Source organism: Passer montanus, unplaced genomic scaffold, assembly GCF_014805655.1.
Source record: "Passer montanus isolate IOZ18808 unplaced genomic scaffold, ASM1480565v1 scaffold162, whole genome shotgun sequence".
Lineage (NCBI taxonomy): Eukaryota > Metazoa > Chordata > Aves > Passeriformes > Passeridae > Passer > Passer montanus.
The window spans coordinates 543920-559477 of record NW_024363383.1 but is presented as its reverse complement, the minus strand read 5'-3'; the positions used below and the strand labels follow the sequence as shown (position 1 = coordinate 559477).

General features: G+C 46.9%; 1 protein-coding gene across 2 annotated transcripts in view; it reads right to left on the bottom strand.

Annotated features, from left to right (window-relative positions):
* The window catches only part of PHF2 (PHD finger protein 2), a 52170-nt gene that overhangs the window by 35655 nt on the left and 957 nt on the right, over nt 1-15558 (bottom strand). The gene's annotated exons all lie outside the window — the stretch shown is intronic.

Below are 15558 nucleotides of genomic sequence, written 5' to 3'. Positions count from 1 at the left end.
GGTTGCAGGGGCCTGTAAAAGTCTGCACTGCTCTAAGGGCTCTCAGGCTGCATAACTCTCACTGCCAACGCTTGAATTCCACCAGTGAAACATTGTTCAGGATGACTAAGGTTTTTAAGGAGCCAGTGGAACCATCCACCTCCTGTGAGTGTTGAAATCAACAACCACAATCTGACAGTACTCCTTCAAACCAAGCAGTTCTGAGATCAGCATGAGATGAAATGACAGCAGCAGAGGTGTGCATCCACCACAACATTCCAGATCCACCGAGCCAACTGTAATGTCTTCCATCCTTATTTCTGGGCCGTAGTGAACCACTATGGTTATTTCTGGGGCTGATGAGAGAAGGTCTGGTCCTGAATCAGAAACTGAGACCAAAACAAAACCAAAGTCCACTTGCAAGACAGGAGCTGCGGACTGGGGCTCCTCAAGGGAAGCTGTGTCCCAGCTGGAGCAGGGCACTGTCCTTTCCAAACGACATCTGCTGCAGGCCCCTGAGCCTGATACACAAAGGTATGGCTGGTGACTCTGTGCTTTGCCTTGCTATAAATAATATGGTTTCGTTTCCTTCACGGAGCTTTTGATTTGTTTCCTTTGGGAGACTCACAGGTTATAATGGCATTAATCCCTATTTGCCAACCTTGTCCTTATAAATGAGGATCTTCATTAAATGAATGTTAAGCGATGAGCACTATAATTAGGACAGATTTAAAATGCAGTGTGCCTAAATCAGAGACTGCCTAAGATGTTATCTTTTTTATTAAGATATAATTTGAAGGAGAATTACTGCTTAGTTTAGAATGAATTACATTTTCCAACAACCTCTTCTCACCAAAGGAATCTACAGAGCAATGAAATACACTCTGCTTCAGAAGTGAAGCCCAGCTCTCCTGATCCCTGCTGCTGGCAGATGACTCTCTCAAGAAACACACATGGCTGAAAAGTGCTAGATGAGACTCTTTTCCCCCTAATTATTTTATGTCAACTCAAAATTCTATTCAATCTTGCTGTCATATAATTTTAAATAATTAAAGACTTAGAGACTGACCCCAACAATCAATCACACAATTCCAGCTGACTGCAATGCCTGTCATCTTGATGACCTCAGAGGCAACACCTTGAAGAGGTGAACCCCTTCACCACTGACTGGGGAGAATGTCTCATGCCATTTTTTGCACAGTAACATATCTCTTGCCCTATCCTCTGGCAGTGGCAGTGCCAGCCCCATCCTCTGCCACGTGAAAGACCTGAGCTGGGCACAGGACATCTGTGAACCCACTACTGTGCCAAGGTGCTGCTGCAAACTGGGCTCAGCCTGTTCAGCAGAGACGCTGCTGACCCTTGTGTGATTACAGCTGCCCTGATGTGTGTTCTCCTCCTTCTCAGCACTGGGTTTCCCATAAGCAGATAGGAAATAAGCTGAGAGGGAGGGAACCAGACAAAGAGAGTGGTAAAAAGCAGGAATAAAACAAAACTGAAGGAAAAAATTGCCAAGCCCAAATTCAAGGTCCCAAATTCTTGACCCAAAAGGTCAAAAAGTCCATTAAACAAATATAACAAAAATATCTCTCTTCTCAAAATCATTCTGTTAGGTTTCATTTATTCCTTATGTAACTCCACTGACAGAAGTGGCACTGGTCCATAAAGAAATCTAGCCACATCCAAAATTTTTTCCAGGCTGGGTGGCCATACCGCAATTGCAGGGCACAAGAAGGACTCATCCCAGCCTAGGAGCAGGGAGATGACAAAGCAGCCAGCATCACTGTGCAGGCCCTCCACAGCACCCCCGTGCATCCCAGCCCGGCCCCAGAGGACGACAGAGCCCCCACCTCAAGGGCTGAGCCAACAGGCTGCAGGTGTGAAAAGTGAGCCCGCCTGCACGTCCTGCCTCTGCTGCTCTCTTCCTCTCTCCCACTCCTTTCACCAGTCACCTTCTGCTCTCTGTGTATGGTTTCTATTTCATCTCCAACTGACGTGCAGGTGTCAGCCAGAACCACAGAGCCAGCAGAGCTGTGACACCCATGGTACTCGGCGCGACACCATCCACACAGCTCTGCTCTGCTGCCACACAGCTTCAAACAGATACAGCTGAGCACACACACTGCACTCTACAGCATTCAGAAACAAAGCCAGTGAGCAGGCAGCACACGTCCCGGCTCCCCCTGCACAGCCACAGCCAGGTGCAGTGCAGGGGCCCCTCCCCACAGCTCATCTCCCCAGTCCGTGGCACTCAGCCCTGTGACCAATACAGCAGCCCCTCCACCCATGGCCCACACAGGACTCTTGGTCCAGAATGACAGAATCACAGAATCATTTACATTGGAAAAGAATCTGAAGGACGTGGAGGCCAACCATTCCCCAGCATTGCCAATGCCACCACCAATTAATGTCCTCAGGTGCCCCAAACCCTTTCTGCTCCATCCTAAGGAAAGCAGCAGCTCCACACCCTGATGGAGCCCATAGCACTGGGGGTTGCTGCCAGTTTGCTCCATGGACTAGCCTGACACTTACCTTACAGGCTCCCTGTCCTCAGACACTCCTAACCAGAGCCTCTGTCAGCAGAATAACCTCTCACATGGAGCTCCCCCATGCCTGAGATCTACAGACAGATTGGGGGGACAGCAAGGTTATCCTGCTGAGGTCACTGAGAGCTCCACAGAGCAAAGGGCACTTGCAAGAGGAGTGCTGCCCTGAGACTCTGCCTAGGTGTAAATGTAGTGTCTGTCAGGTTTGTGGCCATACATCCGAAAGTGGACTCATGCATAAAATTGCCCTTTACCCTTCCTCCCTCCGGCTCCCAGCTCATCCCAGTCTGCACAGGCAACTCTCCAGACCTCTAAAAACTTCCTCTTCTATCTCCAAGCATACAGCAAAACTTCTCTACAGAATTAGTGCTGGGTTGATCAAATCAATCCTTGTTTATCTGCTGCACATAATGGAGGGATGGAGTGATGGAGTGCATTCTCTCACGTGCACTGAGACAAGCACAGCAGAAAACAAAAGATCCCAGGAATGGACTGATTTTCATGAGCATTTCAGAAACCACAGGCTGTATTCGGCCTAGTGCAGAAGGGAGTAGGAAGGAGAATTGTCTCAGGGAAAATAATCCTTGAATTATTGTATGACTAACAAAATTCTGTGATATTAGTGTCTCAGCACTTCTTCCTCACGCAATGTGTCACCTCAGCTGTTGACCACTGCTCCATGAAGAGCTCCAGGAGGCAGCCCCTGGGAACAGCCCACTGTCAGACCAGCCTTGTATGAGCCTAGCACAAATTATCCTCCACAGAGAAGTGGTAGAACCCAGCCTTTGTGTGTTTTCACTCACAGGGCACCTTGTGCCCCAAGCACAGGTCAAACTCCTTTACAAAAATATCTACTATTAGCACATGCCTTTCATTCCTCAGCAAAAACCAACATTGTATAAAAGAAATACCACCCACTCTGGGAAAAAATAAATCAACCAAACAGAAATAAATGAAGTTTCTAGATTGCAGCAACCTGCACCTACTGCACAGCCCAAGTCTTTGCCAGCATCACACTGTTATGTGGCCTAACTAGAACCTGTGCATGCCAGCAACAAATCTGTTATTCGAAGCTGGAATTCAGAGCCCCCGAAATCAGCCAGGGCTCACTGCTCAGTTCCTTGAAACCGTACAGAATGAGCTCTCAGTTTCAAGGTTCAGTACAACACATCATGCATCCACGAGGGATGAGAAGGGTGGACACTGCCAACTGTCTAACCAGGATGTATCCAAACCCTACAGACCAACAGAGCCAACTCCCATGGCAGACTGGTCTGAGTGAGCCCTGACAGCCACCAGCCCAGTGTGGCAGCAAGCAGCACTGCAAATGAGACTGGATTTAACCTCAGCCTTTCTTTGCTGGCACAAGGATCTGAAGATTATAAGCATCTCTATCAGGAAGAGCGCCCGACAAGTGACCAAGCAGGTAGGCCACATTTCCAGGAGAGCCCCACAGCAGAAGGAATCCCAAAAGCTGGGTTAAACCTAAGCCTTGAGGAGCAGCAGCCAGGATCAACTCTGCTGCAATACAAACCTGTGTTTACCAAGCACTGCTCAGTAAAACATATCCCTTGTTTTGCCCTCTGCAATTCTAGGAATTACCTTTAAAAATGAGCACATACACTCCAGGAAATCAGCCTGCAAACCCTTACAAACTGACTGCAGCCTTGCCCTGACCCTGTCGTTCCATTTCTCCCTCCAACAGGAACATCACTACAAATAAATACCTCTGCTGTAACATCAGCTGTGCAGGACCCACAACTCACCAAACTCCTGTAACACTGGCCTCTTACAAACTCACACCTGCAACCAATGGATCCCTCTGGAATTTCTGATTTTGTGACTTGTCCTTCAAAGGCCACAAGACTGAGCAACACCACTCCTTTGCGTTTCATGTCCCTCCTCACTCCTCTTGACTGCATTGAGGATCTGCTCATTCTGCATGTCACACATATGGCAGAGCAGGCTGGGGATGGGCAGTGCACATGTGGGACTAAATGGCAGATAAATGCAAACAAACTAAACACCAGCAAAGCTCCAGACATCATTAACTTTGTACAGCAACAACTACCTGTACTTGGGTATTTATACATCCATGCATGTATTTATACACATTAATACAAATCTGACTGTGTGTGTTTGATTTGCTTTAATTGTGAAACCCATTTATATAACTTACTTTTAAATCTGAGGTAACTTATCACTAATTTGCATAAGCATGCTCAGATCTTGCTAAAAAATACTGATCAATGGTTGGTTGTCCTTTTCAGTCACAGGACCATTTCCAAGTATTCCTTATAGATACATATAAACATATAAACCCATGGCAATCCTGATAGCACCCCAGTGTTACCTTTTCATGCTCTGTTTGGCATGACAAACACTCTGAACCAACTGCAATGCTCACCGGGGGAGCTCCAAAATGAGCAGACAGTACAACAAGGAGGGAGAAGGAACAGGAATGATTTTCACTGTCATATTTACAAAGAACTTACTATATTAAACCCAACAACCACACAATTAAAGAATAATAAATTATTAACAGACCCTTCAAACCATTCTTGACTGTTCCTCTTGTTGACATGCATAACCCGCTCTTGTACCTTAATTTCATTTCAGCACTTCAAATACATTTTCAAAAGATTAACATCAAATTTCAAATGACCCAATTACAGCTTTATCACATTTTATTCCTATTTCAAGATGCAAACTGGCTTTATCCATGTACATCCATGCTGTGCTCTGCGTGTTCTTTCCATGCCATTCTCCAGCTGGCTCACCTCCACCACCACTAATCCAGGTGACAGCAAAGGGTCCCCTGCCCATGGCATGCTCAGCACTGCCCCACTGTGAATTCAGCCATGGTGGAGATGGTCCATCGTGCTTTGATAGAGCATATGGCATGTGTGTGTGGGAATGATGGATAACATCCTTGATAGAGGGAAACAAAAGAACCTGCATGTTTAGAAAGAAAACCATGGTAGCAACAGCCATAAATGACATGTGTCCTTGGATCAGGCATTCAGGCACTGGGCTGGAATGAAGTGGTGTCCTTCATGTCCATGGACTTGTAAGGATTTGTTCCACCTGGTAACTGACAGGGAAACCCCAACATATTTCTTCATCACCCATGATTTTGAACTGTGGAGCAGTAACAGCTCAAAATAAAATACCCAGTGACATCCAGTGCTACTAGCAGTGAGTTAGCAGCCGAGATTCCTCGTTGCTGTGCTGATGTAAAGTGCTCTTTTCTTCAGCTGATTCAGACATCTGCACATCAATGCATCCCGGCAGGAAGTGGGAACAAGGTGAGGTTTAAGGTCCCCCCCAACACAAATGATTCCGGGATTCTATGGGAAGTCATAAATTTCCTCTTTTTCTCCAGATATTTTTCTTGCCTTTTTACAAACACAACATGAAGTGTTAATATTCTTTCACTCCTTGTGACTTATCAACTCAAAATTAGAGCTCTGCCTTGCTCTTCTCAAAGGGAAAACCTTACCTGACTGGACCCTTCCACCCCATGCAGGATGTGCTCCATAAGACACTCCTTAAAAAATGACTGTGACATTTTCTGTGACATTTCTGTCCCACAGAAGCCCTGTGGCATAAGCAGGACTTGGAATGCCAGCAGAGCAGTGCCACTGAGCCACCCCATCAGCATGGTTTGCAGTTAAAGCAATCAGTTTGCTCAGAGAGGATTTCAGAGTTCCAAGAATGCAAAAAACCACAAAATTCAGAAGGAACAATGAAAAGGCAGCAGCAGCAGTTGGCAGGTTGAGGCTGTGACTTCAGGCAGCCAGATGGGCTCTGTTCCCACTCACCGTAAGATTCCAGGTAAGTGCTCTTCAAAAACACTTCCTTGACACACGCTTTCCTTCCTCAAACCATTTGCCAACTCTCACACCACAAAAAAAAGCAGAAATAATTATTCTGAAGAACGTTTGTGAGTGCTTTGTATCTGAAAAACTTCCTTGCACCAAAGCATAAAACAACAGTTTTTCCTGTTCTAAATAAAAAGTCCTAAGCAACCAAAAAACCCCAAGTAAACAACAAAACCTGCCCACCCTCCCTGCAGAAATCCTCCCGGGAAAAAGCCTAGGTCTGGGAACTTAAAAACATTAAGGCTTGGCTCATCATTGAACATTACAGGCAACAGCAGTTCTGACTGCAAGTGACATGTTGAATAGATCATTTCCTACAGCCCTTTGCTTTGGAAGCGTGAGGGAGCAACCCCAGCTCCTGCTCATTCCAGCCCTTTGGGTATTTTTCAAGTAGGACTGGAACTGAATTCCAGCAACTACTTTCAGATCAGCATTTTTTAAATGGAAAAATTTAGTACTATGGCAAAAAAGGGACTTAACTGTATATGGGACTTAGGTAGCAGCCAACACCAGTTCAGGGCAGCCTCAGAGGGTAACTGGGAGCAGAGCTCTGCCCAGTACCACCCTCGGTGCAGGACTGCTTGTCTCACCATCTCCTCCCGGCTGGTGTCACTCACAGCACCCATCCCTTACCTGCTCCCCGCTCCATGCAGTCTGCAAACGTCACAAGTGAATCTGAAACATGAACTCACGCTTTTCCATAACACCCAGAGCATTCCACAGAGGCAGTGTCTGCCTGCAAAGCACAGGAATATCACCACATTCCCTGAGAACTGCTCACGGGGAGCAGCGAGCGTGCAGGACAAGCACGCAGCTGATCATACCCAAACCCCGCAGGTACCTGAGATATTAAAGTGTGGGCTGAGCAGGAATCACCACTGTACAGCCAACCTCAGCACTCTGCCTTTTACAGGAGGTGTTTGGGCAAAATTAACCTGTTCTCTGGCCCGCCTGGTGCAATGTCAAAAAGAGGGTAAAAACTTGATAAAACTGGAAAATGCCGTGGGCACTGACAATGCTGCAGGAGAATGGTCCTGCAAAGCCTGGCAGGGCCCAGGAGAGGAGCTGGGGTGTCTCTGAAAGCATTTCTCAGTTCCTAACAGTCCTGTGCAATTCTGTGTCCAAAGAATGAAGGAAAATAATATATCCAAGTCCTTGTGAACCCTCTCCATCCATTTTGACTGAAGTGTCCTGACACACTGTGCCTCTGCCTTGCACTGTCTCCTCCAGTCTGTGATTTACAGGCAGCATCAGGAATAGTAACAGCTTCTCACCCACAGCTGCATTTCGCTCCCCTGGTGTTGCTCATAGTCCCCCACAGTTTCACTCCCACACCTTCCAGCAATCCTTGATCTCTAAGGACATTGCTGCATCCTTGGACACACACCCATTCCTTCTGCAGCAGCTGGAGCTGGGTTGTGGGGGTGCAGCAGTGCCAGCTGGGCAGAGGAGTGAAGCTGGGAGCCAGGGCTCGGGGAAGGACTGAGCTGCTGCCTGGGGTGAGTGTGGAGCCTGCTCCCAGGAGTGCTGGAAGGACAGCGCTGAGGGCAGGCATCCCTCAGCAGGAGCTGCTGTGGCGCCACCACAGTGCCTTGATTCCACTAGGCTGAACTTCGTCACAGTCCTGTGCAATAGGCTAAAAATTTCTTTTGAGGGACTGTTACATGTTTCTGTTTGCTCTCCTTGGTCCTTCAGCACTTCGACTTATCAGTGCTAGTTCAGCAGACTGGAGAGGTTTTTCTTGCTCCAACTCTGAACAAGGCTGAGGCTTTCTGCTGTTATTCATGAGCCAATTCCAAAAGCAGAAACCAAATTTCAAAACCAGGCTGCTTAAAAAGTAACTAGTACAGCCATATCTGGCTCCTTTACAAGTTTAATGCAGATAACCAACATTTGTCTGATAAGTTACTGCAAATATAAACAAAAAAAAAAAAGGGAAACCTGAATGTGGAGTAGGAGATGAGAAAAATATTCACCTCAACATGGTCAAAAGTTAAGAGGTCTCTGTATAGAGCTAGAAAATGAAGAGTATTTCTTGGACTGTAGAAGAAATATTCTACTATTTTAGCCAAACCCAGACAAACAATTTTATCATCTTACAATTAAAGAAGATGACTTGAGCAGAAGCACATCAAAACATTGATAGAAACACCTCAGTGAGAAAGAACCTCTTCACTCATGCAATAATACAGCACTTGGAAACTGAAAATAAGCAAACTTGGATTGGAAATACACATTATTTTTTCCAATAATGAACTAATAAACATTGGGACAAATCATGAGTGGATATGTTGCCTTTCCCTCAAGAACAGCTGTGCTTTCATTTGGCCAGTGTGTTTGTCCTGATGCAAAAGAGTGGTGGATAAGAGTTCCAAATACTGCCAAGAACCACTTTGGCAGTAAAAGCTGTGAATTCATAGGATCTCCTCAGAACATATCTGAGTGTTTGAAGATCTCCTCAGCCATCTCAACAAGAGCAAATCCATCCCTTTTAGAACATTTGCCTGGAAGGAAATGGCATCTCACCCTTTCCAACCCTCTACCCACCTTTTCACCTTTCAGTGGAAGTTTCATTGAGAGGCAATGCCAGAGCAGGAATTAGTCAAGTCTTTGGAATGATGAATCCCTTACTTAGCAACCAGCTGCAGAGTAGCACTGTCAGTGTTCCATACAGGAACACTGTATGGAGCAGGGATGAGAGAGAAGAGGCTGTCAGAAGCTGCCCCTGGACTCCCACCTCGGCTCTCTGGGGGTCTTGTGGCTTCTGATGGCACCTCTGTGCCTGGGATTTCTGAAGTGATCATGGAACAAAAGACTTAGCAGCAGCACGTGCTTACCACTCTTTGCTCAATGACTCCTCATTCAGGTATCAAGAGGACTCCTCAGTGACAGCTTTTATTTAATTCTACTTTTCTTTAATACCCTGGCAAACATTTCTGGGATGTGAAGGAGCTCGTATGCTGTTCATATGCTAACCCATGCCTGTAAGGAGCTAGGGGTTCCAGCAGTCCTGCCTGCTCCTGGCCAACAAACTGCTCCTTTTGGCAAAATATGTTAAGATACACTAGATACCCTCCACATTCCTTAGTAACTGCTGCAATCTATTTAAGGGTTTTTAGTGATCACGAGTGGAGAGGAAATCCCAAGTGGATGGTATGGTGGTCCAGGAGACACTGTCCCTGTTACCACATATGCCCAGCAGCAGCAGCACTGCAAGTTCTTTTGCTTCCCCCACCTGCCCCAACCCAGAGGCTTTGCTGAGATGCTCCATAAAGGCATTAAATCTCACTTTCAACCTGGCTGTGGGGACTGTGCTCCTGCACAATGATCCCTGGCTGTTCCGTGTGCTGCTGACACAAGGGACATGGCACATATGGCACAGGAACAGCATTCCAGCCAATTTTCATGTTTCCATTCCCTTCCATTGAGATGTTAACAGCAAAAATGGAGGTTTAATAAAAAAATCATACTACTGATATCTAGCAGAAATATTTCACTTCTTTTTTTTACTTGTTACATCCTTCCAGTCTGTCAGATGAGGCAAAATGCTGTTTCTGAGAGTAAATGTGCTGTGTATTTTGCTAAAAGAGGAAAACACGATGAAATCCATGAGCAACTCCATAAAAACAATAAGGTAGCTCTCACATAGTTCCAGATTAGTGGGTTGATAATTGCAAACAGGAAATTTAAAAATATCTTTGTTTCTGCAATTCTGGTTTCTTTTTTCCTGTCAAAATATACTATTGCTTAACTTTCTGCTTGTCTTGACTGCTTGCTAAAACAAATGGGTGAAGCACTAAAAATTGCTGAACATCCCAGGAGAAGTCTATCCTGGTTAGCTGGGAAGCTAAGCACAATTACACCCAGGGAAACTCAGCGTCCTCACTCCTGCTCTGCCTGTAAGCACAGGACTAAGCCCTGGCCTCACCTGGAGAAGCAGCAGCCATCAGATTTTGGGGGTGTGCCTGAGAGGAAAAGAAGGAACTCCTCCATGGGCTGCTGGCTGGGAGCCCTGTGCATGCTGTCAGCCTCTTCCAAAGGTCCAGGAGAGTACAACAAAGAGGGATTTGCACTCTCCAAGACTGGGAGAAAACATTCATCCCTGGGTGTCCTGGGCTGCGGGCTGAAGAACACCAAGCACCAGAACAAAGCAGGAGTTCACAGAATCATGGAATTGTTTGGGTTGGAAACGACTCTAAAATCATCAGGTCCAGCCATCCCCCCAGCACGGCCAAGTGCACCACTAACCACATTCCCCAGTCTGCACCCCTCTTAAATCCATCCAGGGATGGTGACTCCACCACTGCCCTGGACAGTCTGTGCCAAGGATGAAAACTCTTCCAATGCAGAAATTTTCCCCAATATCCAATTGAAGCTTCCCCTGGCATAACCTGAAGCCATTTGCCTCAAGATGTTGCGGCCTGATCACACCACACTGCTGGAGACCATGGCCCCCAGGACACCCCAGTCCCACAGAGAGTGCCCTTCTGGGGGAGGAGATGCTCAGCCTTCACACAGGGTGGGGGACCAACATCCCAGGAAAAATCTGCATGAGAGACCTAACACATTGTTATTGCCATTATATTACATACCAGAGGTACTTGGATGGAACAGCCAGGTGACATCCAAAAATAGCCATGCATAAAGTCATAAAATGGACGGTGAACAGGCTCATTTTTTTTTCAGATAAAACCCTGGAAATGAATTACTATTGGTATCAGTGAGCCAGTGTAAGATTTGATAATGCACACCCACGTTACAGAGTTATCAGTCACTGATAAGATGCCTGACATGGTCACTATGAAAAACCCACGTGATTCCAAAGCATCAGCTCACATGCAGCACAAACAAACCTCCAGCACTGCTTCAGAGCACCTTTACAAGACACTCTTAATGCCACAAACCATATTTTAATAAAATATTTTGAGAACTGTAGACCTACAGGCTGCCATACAAGAGAGGGCTATTTGGGCAAGGAGAACACACTCAATTTTCAGTGTAAATATACTACGCTGCTACTACAAAATTTACATTGGTCAGAAAGAAGAAAATACATTACGGTAATATTGGTGGCCTCTGAGTTTTGGAAAGCCTTATAGTGACTGTATAACACTTCTTCTCTTCACTTGTATCTCCCTATATGTAGTTACATTCCTTTGATAATTTTTTGTCAAGACATCTTTACCCATTTATTATGGAGCTATTCAGCACCAAGGAAAAAGTTCCCCTTTCCTTGCAGAACTCATTTCTTTGCTGTGACATGGCTGATAAGCCTGCCATCCCACTAATGCTGAGCTCAACAGGTACCTGGGTGCCCACAGGGCTGCTCACAAAACAGTGCAGCTGAAGGCTTGGGCTGCTGGAGAGTACTCAAACCACAGTATTTTTGCCTTTTTTTAATTAAATATGAATTGTGTTTAATATTTCTAACATTTTATCCTTTCAGAGATAAAATTTGGGTGAAAACTTCTAGAATTACGAGAATCTTTATGTACAAAAATCTTCTGTGATCTATACTGGCTCTAAGGTACCAGGAGGTTCATGTAGGCCTTTCCACTCTCGGTATTACTTAGGCCTGGATTTTTCAAAAGCATTCTAGTATAGGCATTTGCATGGCTCATTCATGATACCTGTTGTGGGCAGGCTCCCAAAAAATCTGAGCCTGTCATTATTGTCAACTAATTATTCAGGAAAAATTGAAATAACCTGAGATTTTTAGTTATTTGAAAAACTTACACACTTTGGTCCTATCTGAACTCATGAAAGGAAATCATTCTGGGCACAGCACAATTAACCTCAGAGATTCCCTCTGCTGTGACAAAAGCAAAGCAAATAGCACTCTAGTTTTAGGATTATCCTCAACTTCAAATTTTACCCAAATTTCCAAATTTGCTCATAGCTAGTGATAAGCCAGGGTAAAAGAGTGGAACTAGATGATGCTGTGTAAAACCAGACCTGTTTTTGAAAGGGAGAATGCTGAATGCTCTGTTATGAGTATAAAATCTGCCCACACACAGAGTTTAGCTTTGCAGTGTAGCAGAGAAGTGCTTTTCTTAACCCAGCCATGTTTACTCTGTGTGCCAGGGTGTCCTGAGTAACTCCCACCATCACTTTAGGCTGCTCTGATAACTGCACGAGATGCTTTTTGGTAACTAAACCTTGTACTAAGTTATTGACCACTGCTAGTCCTGGAGTAAGAAGGTTCAAAGTTTAAATATACACAGGGTAATAAAATCAATACTTGTAATTTCATTTAGTGAGCATGATCCCATCCTACAACACCAGGTGTGGGTTATAAGAACAGGTAACAAAATACTGCAGAGAAAATGAATAATTTACCTCCCCTCACCTACAGCTGTAATGAGTAACCCTGTACAGATTTCTAGTTGAACAAACTGGTACAAAAAGACTTGTCTTGGAGACAAGGTTCTGTAACGTTTCCAGTGCAGATGAGACGCTCGGAGATCTGTCATCACGTACAGCTGCTCCCAGGAAGGGGGCATGGAGGGTGTCCCTGTGGGGCAGCACGGCGTCACCAGGCAGGGACAGCCAGCAGCATCACCTGCAAGCTGAGGAGAAGGCAGAGCTGCTCACAGCACACAGCTGAGCCCCCTTGTCCTACATCACCTGTGCCCAAGCAGCACAGGAACCCTGTGCCATGGCCTGTGGCACAGCTGGCACCAATTTTTCTGCCCAGCCAGGCCTACCCTTGAGGCAGCAGAGTGACCCATGGCATCTGCTGAGTGTCAGCTTCCTCACACATCAAGACCCCTCCCTATTCCTCCTCTTTTCCTGGTCTTCAAAGAGTCAGTTCCCATGCCAACCAGTGCCCGCACCCTGGCCGTCCCTGCTACCAGGCAGAACGATGCCAGGATACCTCCTGAGGATGGGACCCGAGGGGAGGAGAGCCAGCACAGGCGATGAAGGGGCCAGGAGATCACAGAGCACCAGGCTGGCTGCTCAGAGCAGAGTACTGAGGTGTGTGGGACTCGTCAGCCCAAAGAGCCACACCAGAGAACACCCGACCTGCACATGGAGGGGAGACAAACAGCCCTGTGCCCGCTTTGCCATTAGTGCCCTTTGCCTCTCAGACCATCTCTGTCCTTTCCAGACAGCTGGAAGCTGCTTGTCTAGAGCACCTCAGGCAAACGGAGAGAACAGGAATCATCAAATCTCAGTCTCACAAGGAGTCACAGGGTTTGTGAACACACCAACAGCTCCATGGCTCAGCACGCTTCAGCAGTGTCCAAGGGTCCCCAGTGCATTTCGCCCAGAAGTGGAGAGGGCTCCATTGCCCTGTGTCCAACTTCTAAACTACATTACAGAAGCTTAACACACTTTAGATACTTTGAAAATATCAATTTGCCATCAGAACTGCTGAAGTTGCCACAGAGACGTTGCCTAGCCTTAGACAAAAGGGAGACTGCGACTGCTGCAGGGATAACCCATGAAAAATATTAATTTTAGATATTTGGGAACCCCTGTCAGAAGGGAAAGATGAAAACACCTGATCTGCTTCTACAAAACCAAACCCATGAAATTACACCTTTTTTTCTGAATTGCACACTGTACATCATGTTAAAAAGAAACAGAAGTATCATTAAAACACTAGGCAATCCTCCTGAGCGCTGCACAGCTTGGCACACTGGCTCGTGTTTGGTTGGGAACCTAGGTAACATTGTATTTTTTGTTGCAGTACTATGTAACATTGAATGTTTTTGTTGCAGTTTCATATGAACATTAACATCAGCGCTTTGAGCGTCCAGGAGGGACACGATTTTACACAACTAAATCCTGATTTTTTTTTTCTCTATTTATTTGCTTATATATTACCAAGAAAAGCAAACAGTGTCATAGATAAGCTCTTGCTCCTAATACTCCATGAACTTCTCTGATACAATTTTCTCAGGCTCTGACACTGTGAAAAGTGAACTCCTCCTCAGTTTTCCTTCTCTAACATCAATCTCTGGGCACTACTACAAACTAAGGGAAAAGGGTACAACCCCCCCGCTCCCAGCAGCACTACAAATCAATTCTGCCCCTTATGCCACAAAATTAAACACCTTTCCTCTTGCTGTTGACCCTGAGCTGCCCACAACATGATCATTTGGTTGATCAGCTACAAGCAACCTTTCTTTGTCAGTTTCAATGGACATTCAGCATCCTGTGCAGGCAGCTTACCTCCTTTCGCTGCTTACTCTTCAGCAATTCACTCTGTCGTTACTTTGCCTGAAAATCTTAATTTTTTCATGCCCTTAAACTTTCTAAGTTTCAAGTGCACATGCTTGAGGCTTCTCTCCAGCCTCACCTCACCCTGTGTGCCCGAGTCCTCAGTGGCACGGGCCAGCGCGATTCCTGCGAGCCTCCCGTCCCGGACCACACGTGCAGAGCACCCTTCTGCCAGCACTGGGACCAGGACTGTCTGTTTCTGTACTTCCCTTCCTGTTTCTACACAGATTCTAAAATAAACGGCAGAACATCATTCCTAACGCCACGGCAAATCGTCTTGAACAGTTTATTCCGCGAGCGGAAGATCCGCGGATGCCCCAGTGCCCGCTCGAGCATCCGTGAGCCGCACCGGGCAGAGCCTCTCGCCTCCGCCAGCTGTTAGGAGACTCTCCTGGGCGCTGGTTGCGACGAAAGAGCGACAGCCTAACCTGACCGGACCCCTGTCGTAAAAAGCGCTCATCCAGGTGATTTACCTGATTTTAATTACACTTTTTACACTTCAATCACTCCTGGGGAATTGCTGCGATGCCGCTGACACTCCATCCTCCTCCTGCTCCGTCACACCCGAAAGGAGCGAGGGGTCCTGTCGGGCGGCTGTCCCCGCTTGTACCCCCTTTCGCCCAGAGATGCCCTTCGCCGGCACGGCTGCCCAGGGGTGCGGGGGCTGTTGAGGCTCTCGGTCCCCATTCGCCGCCCTCGCCCTCATCACACCAGGCGCCACCGAAGTTCCGCCGCCCGCCGCAACTCCGCCGCGGCCGCCCATTGTCTGCGCGCCGGGAGGCGCTCGGGGGAGAACCGAGCCGAAAAGCCGAGTCCTCCGCCCCGCCCGGCCTCCCCTGCCCGCGGCCCCGCCACGGCAGGCTCCGGCTTCGGGCAGGGCCGGGGGTGCGCGGGGGTCCCGGGGGCGGGGGCGCTGCCCG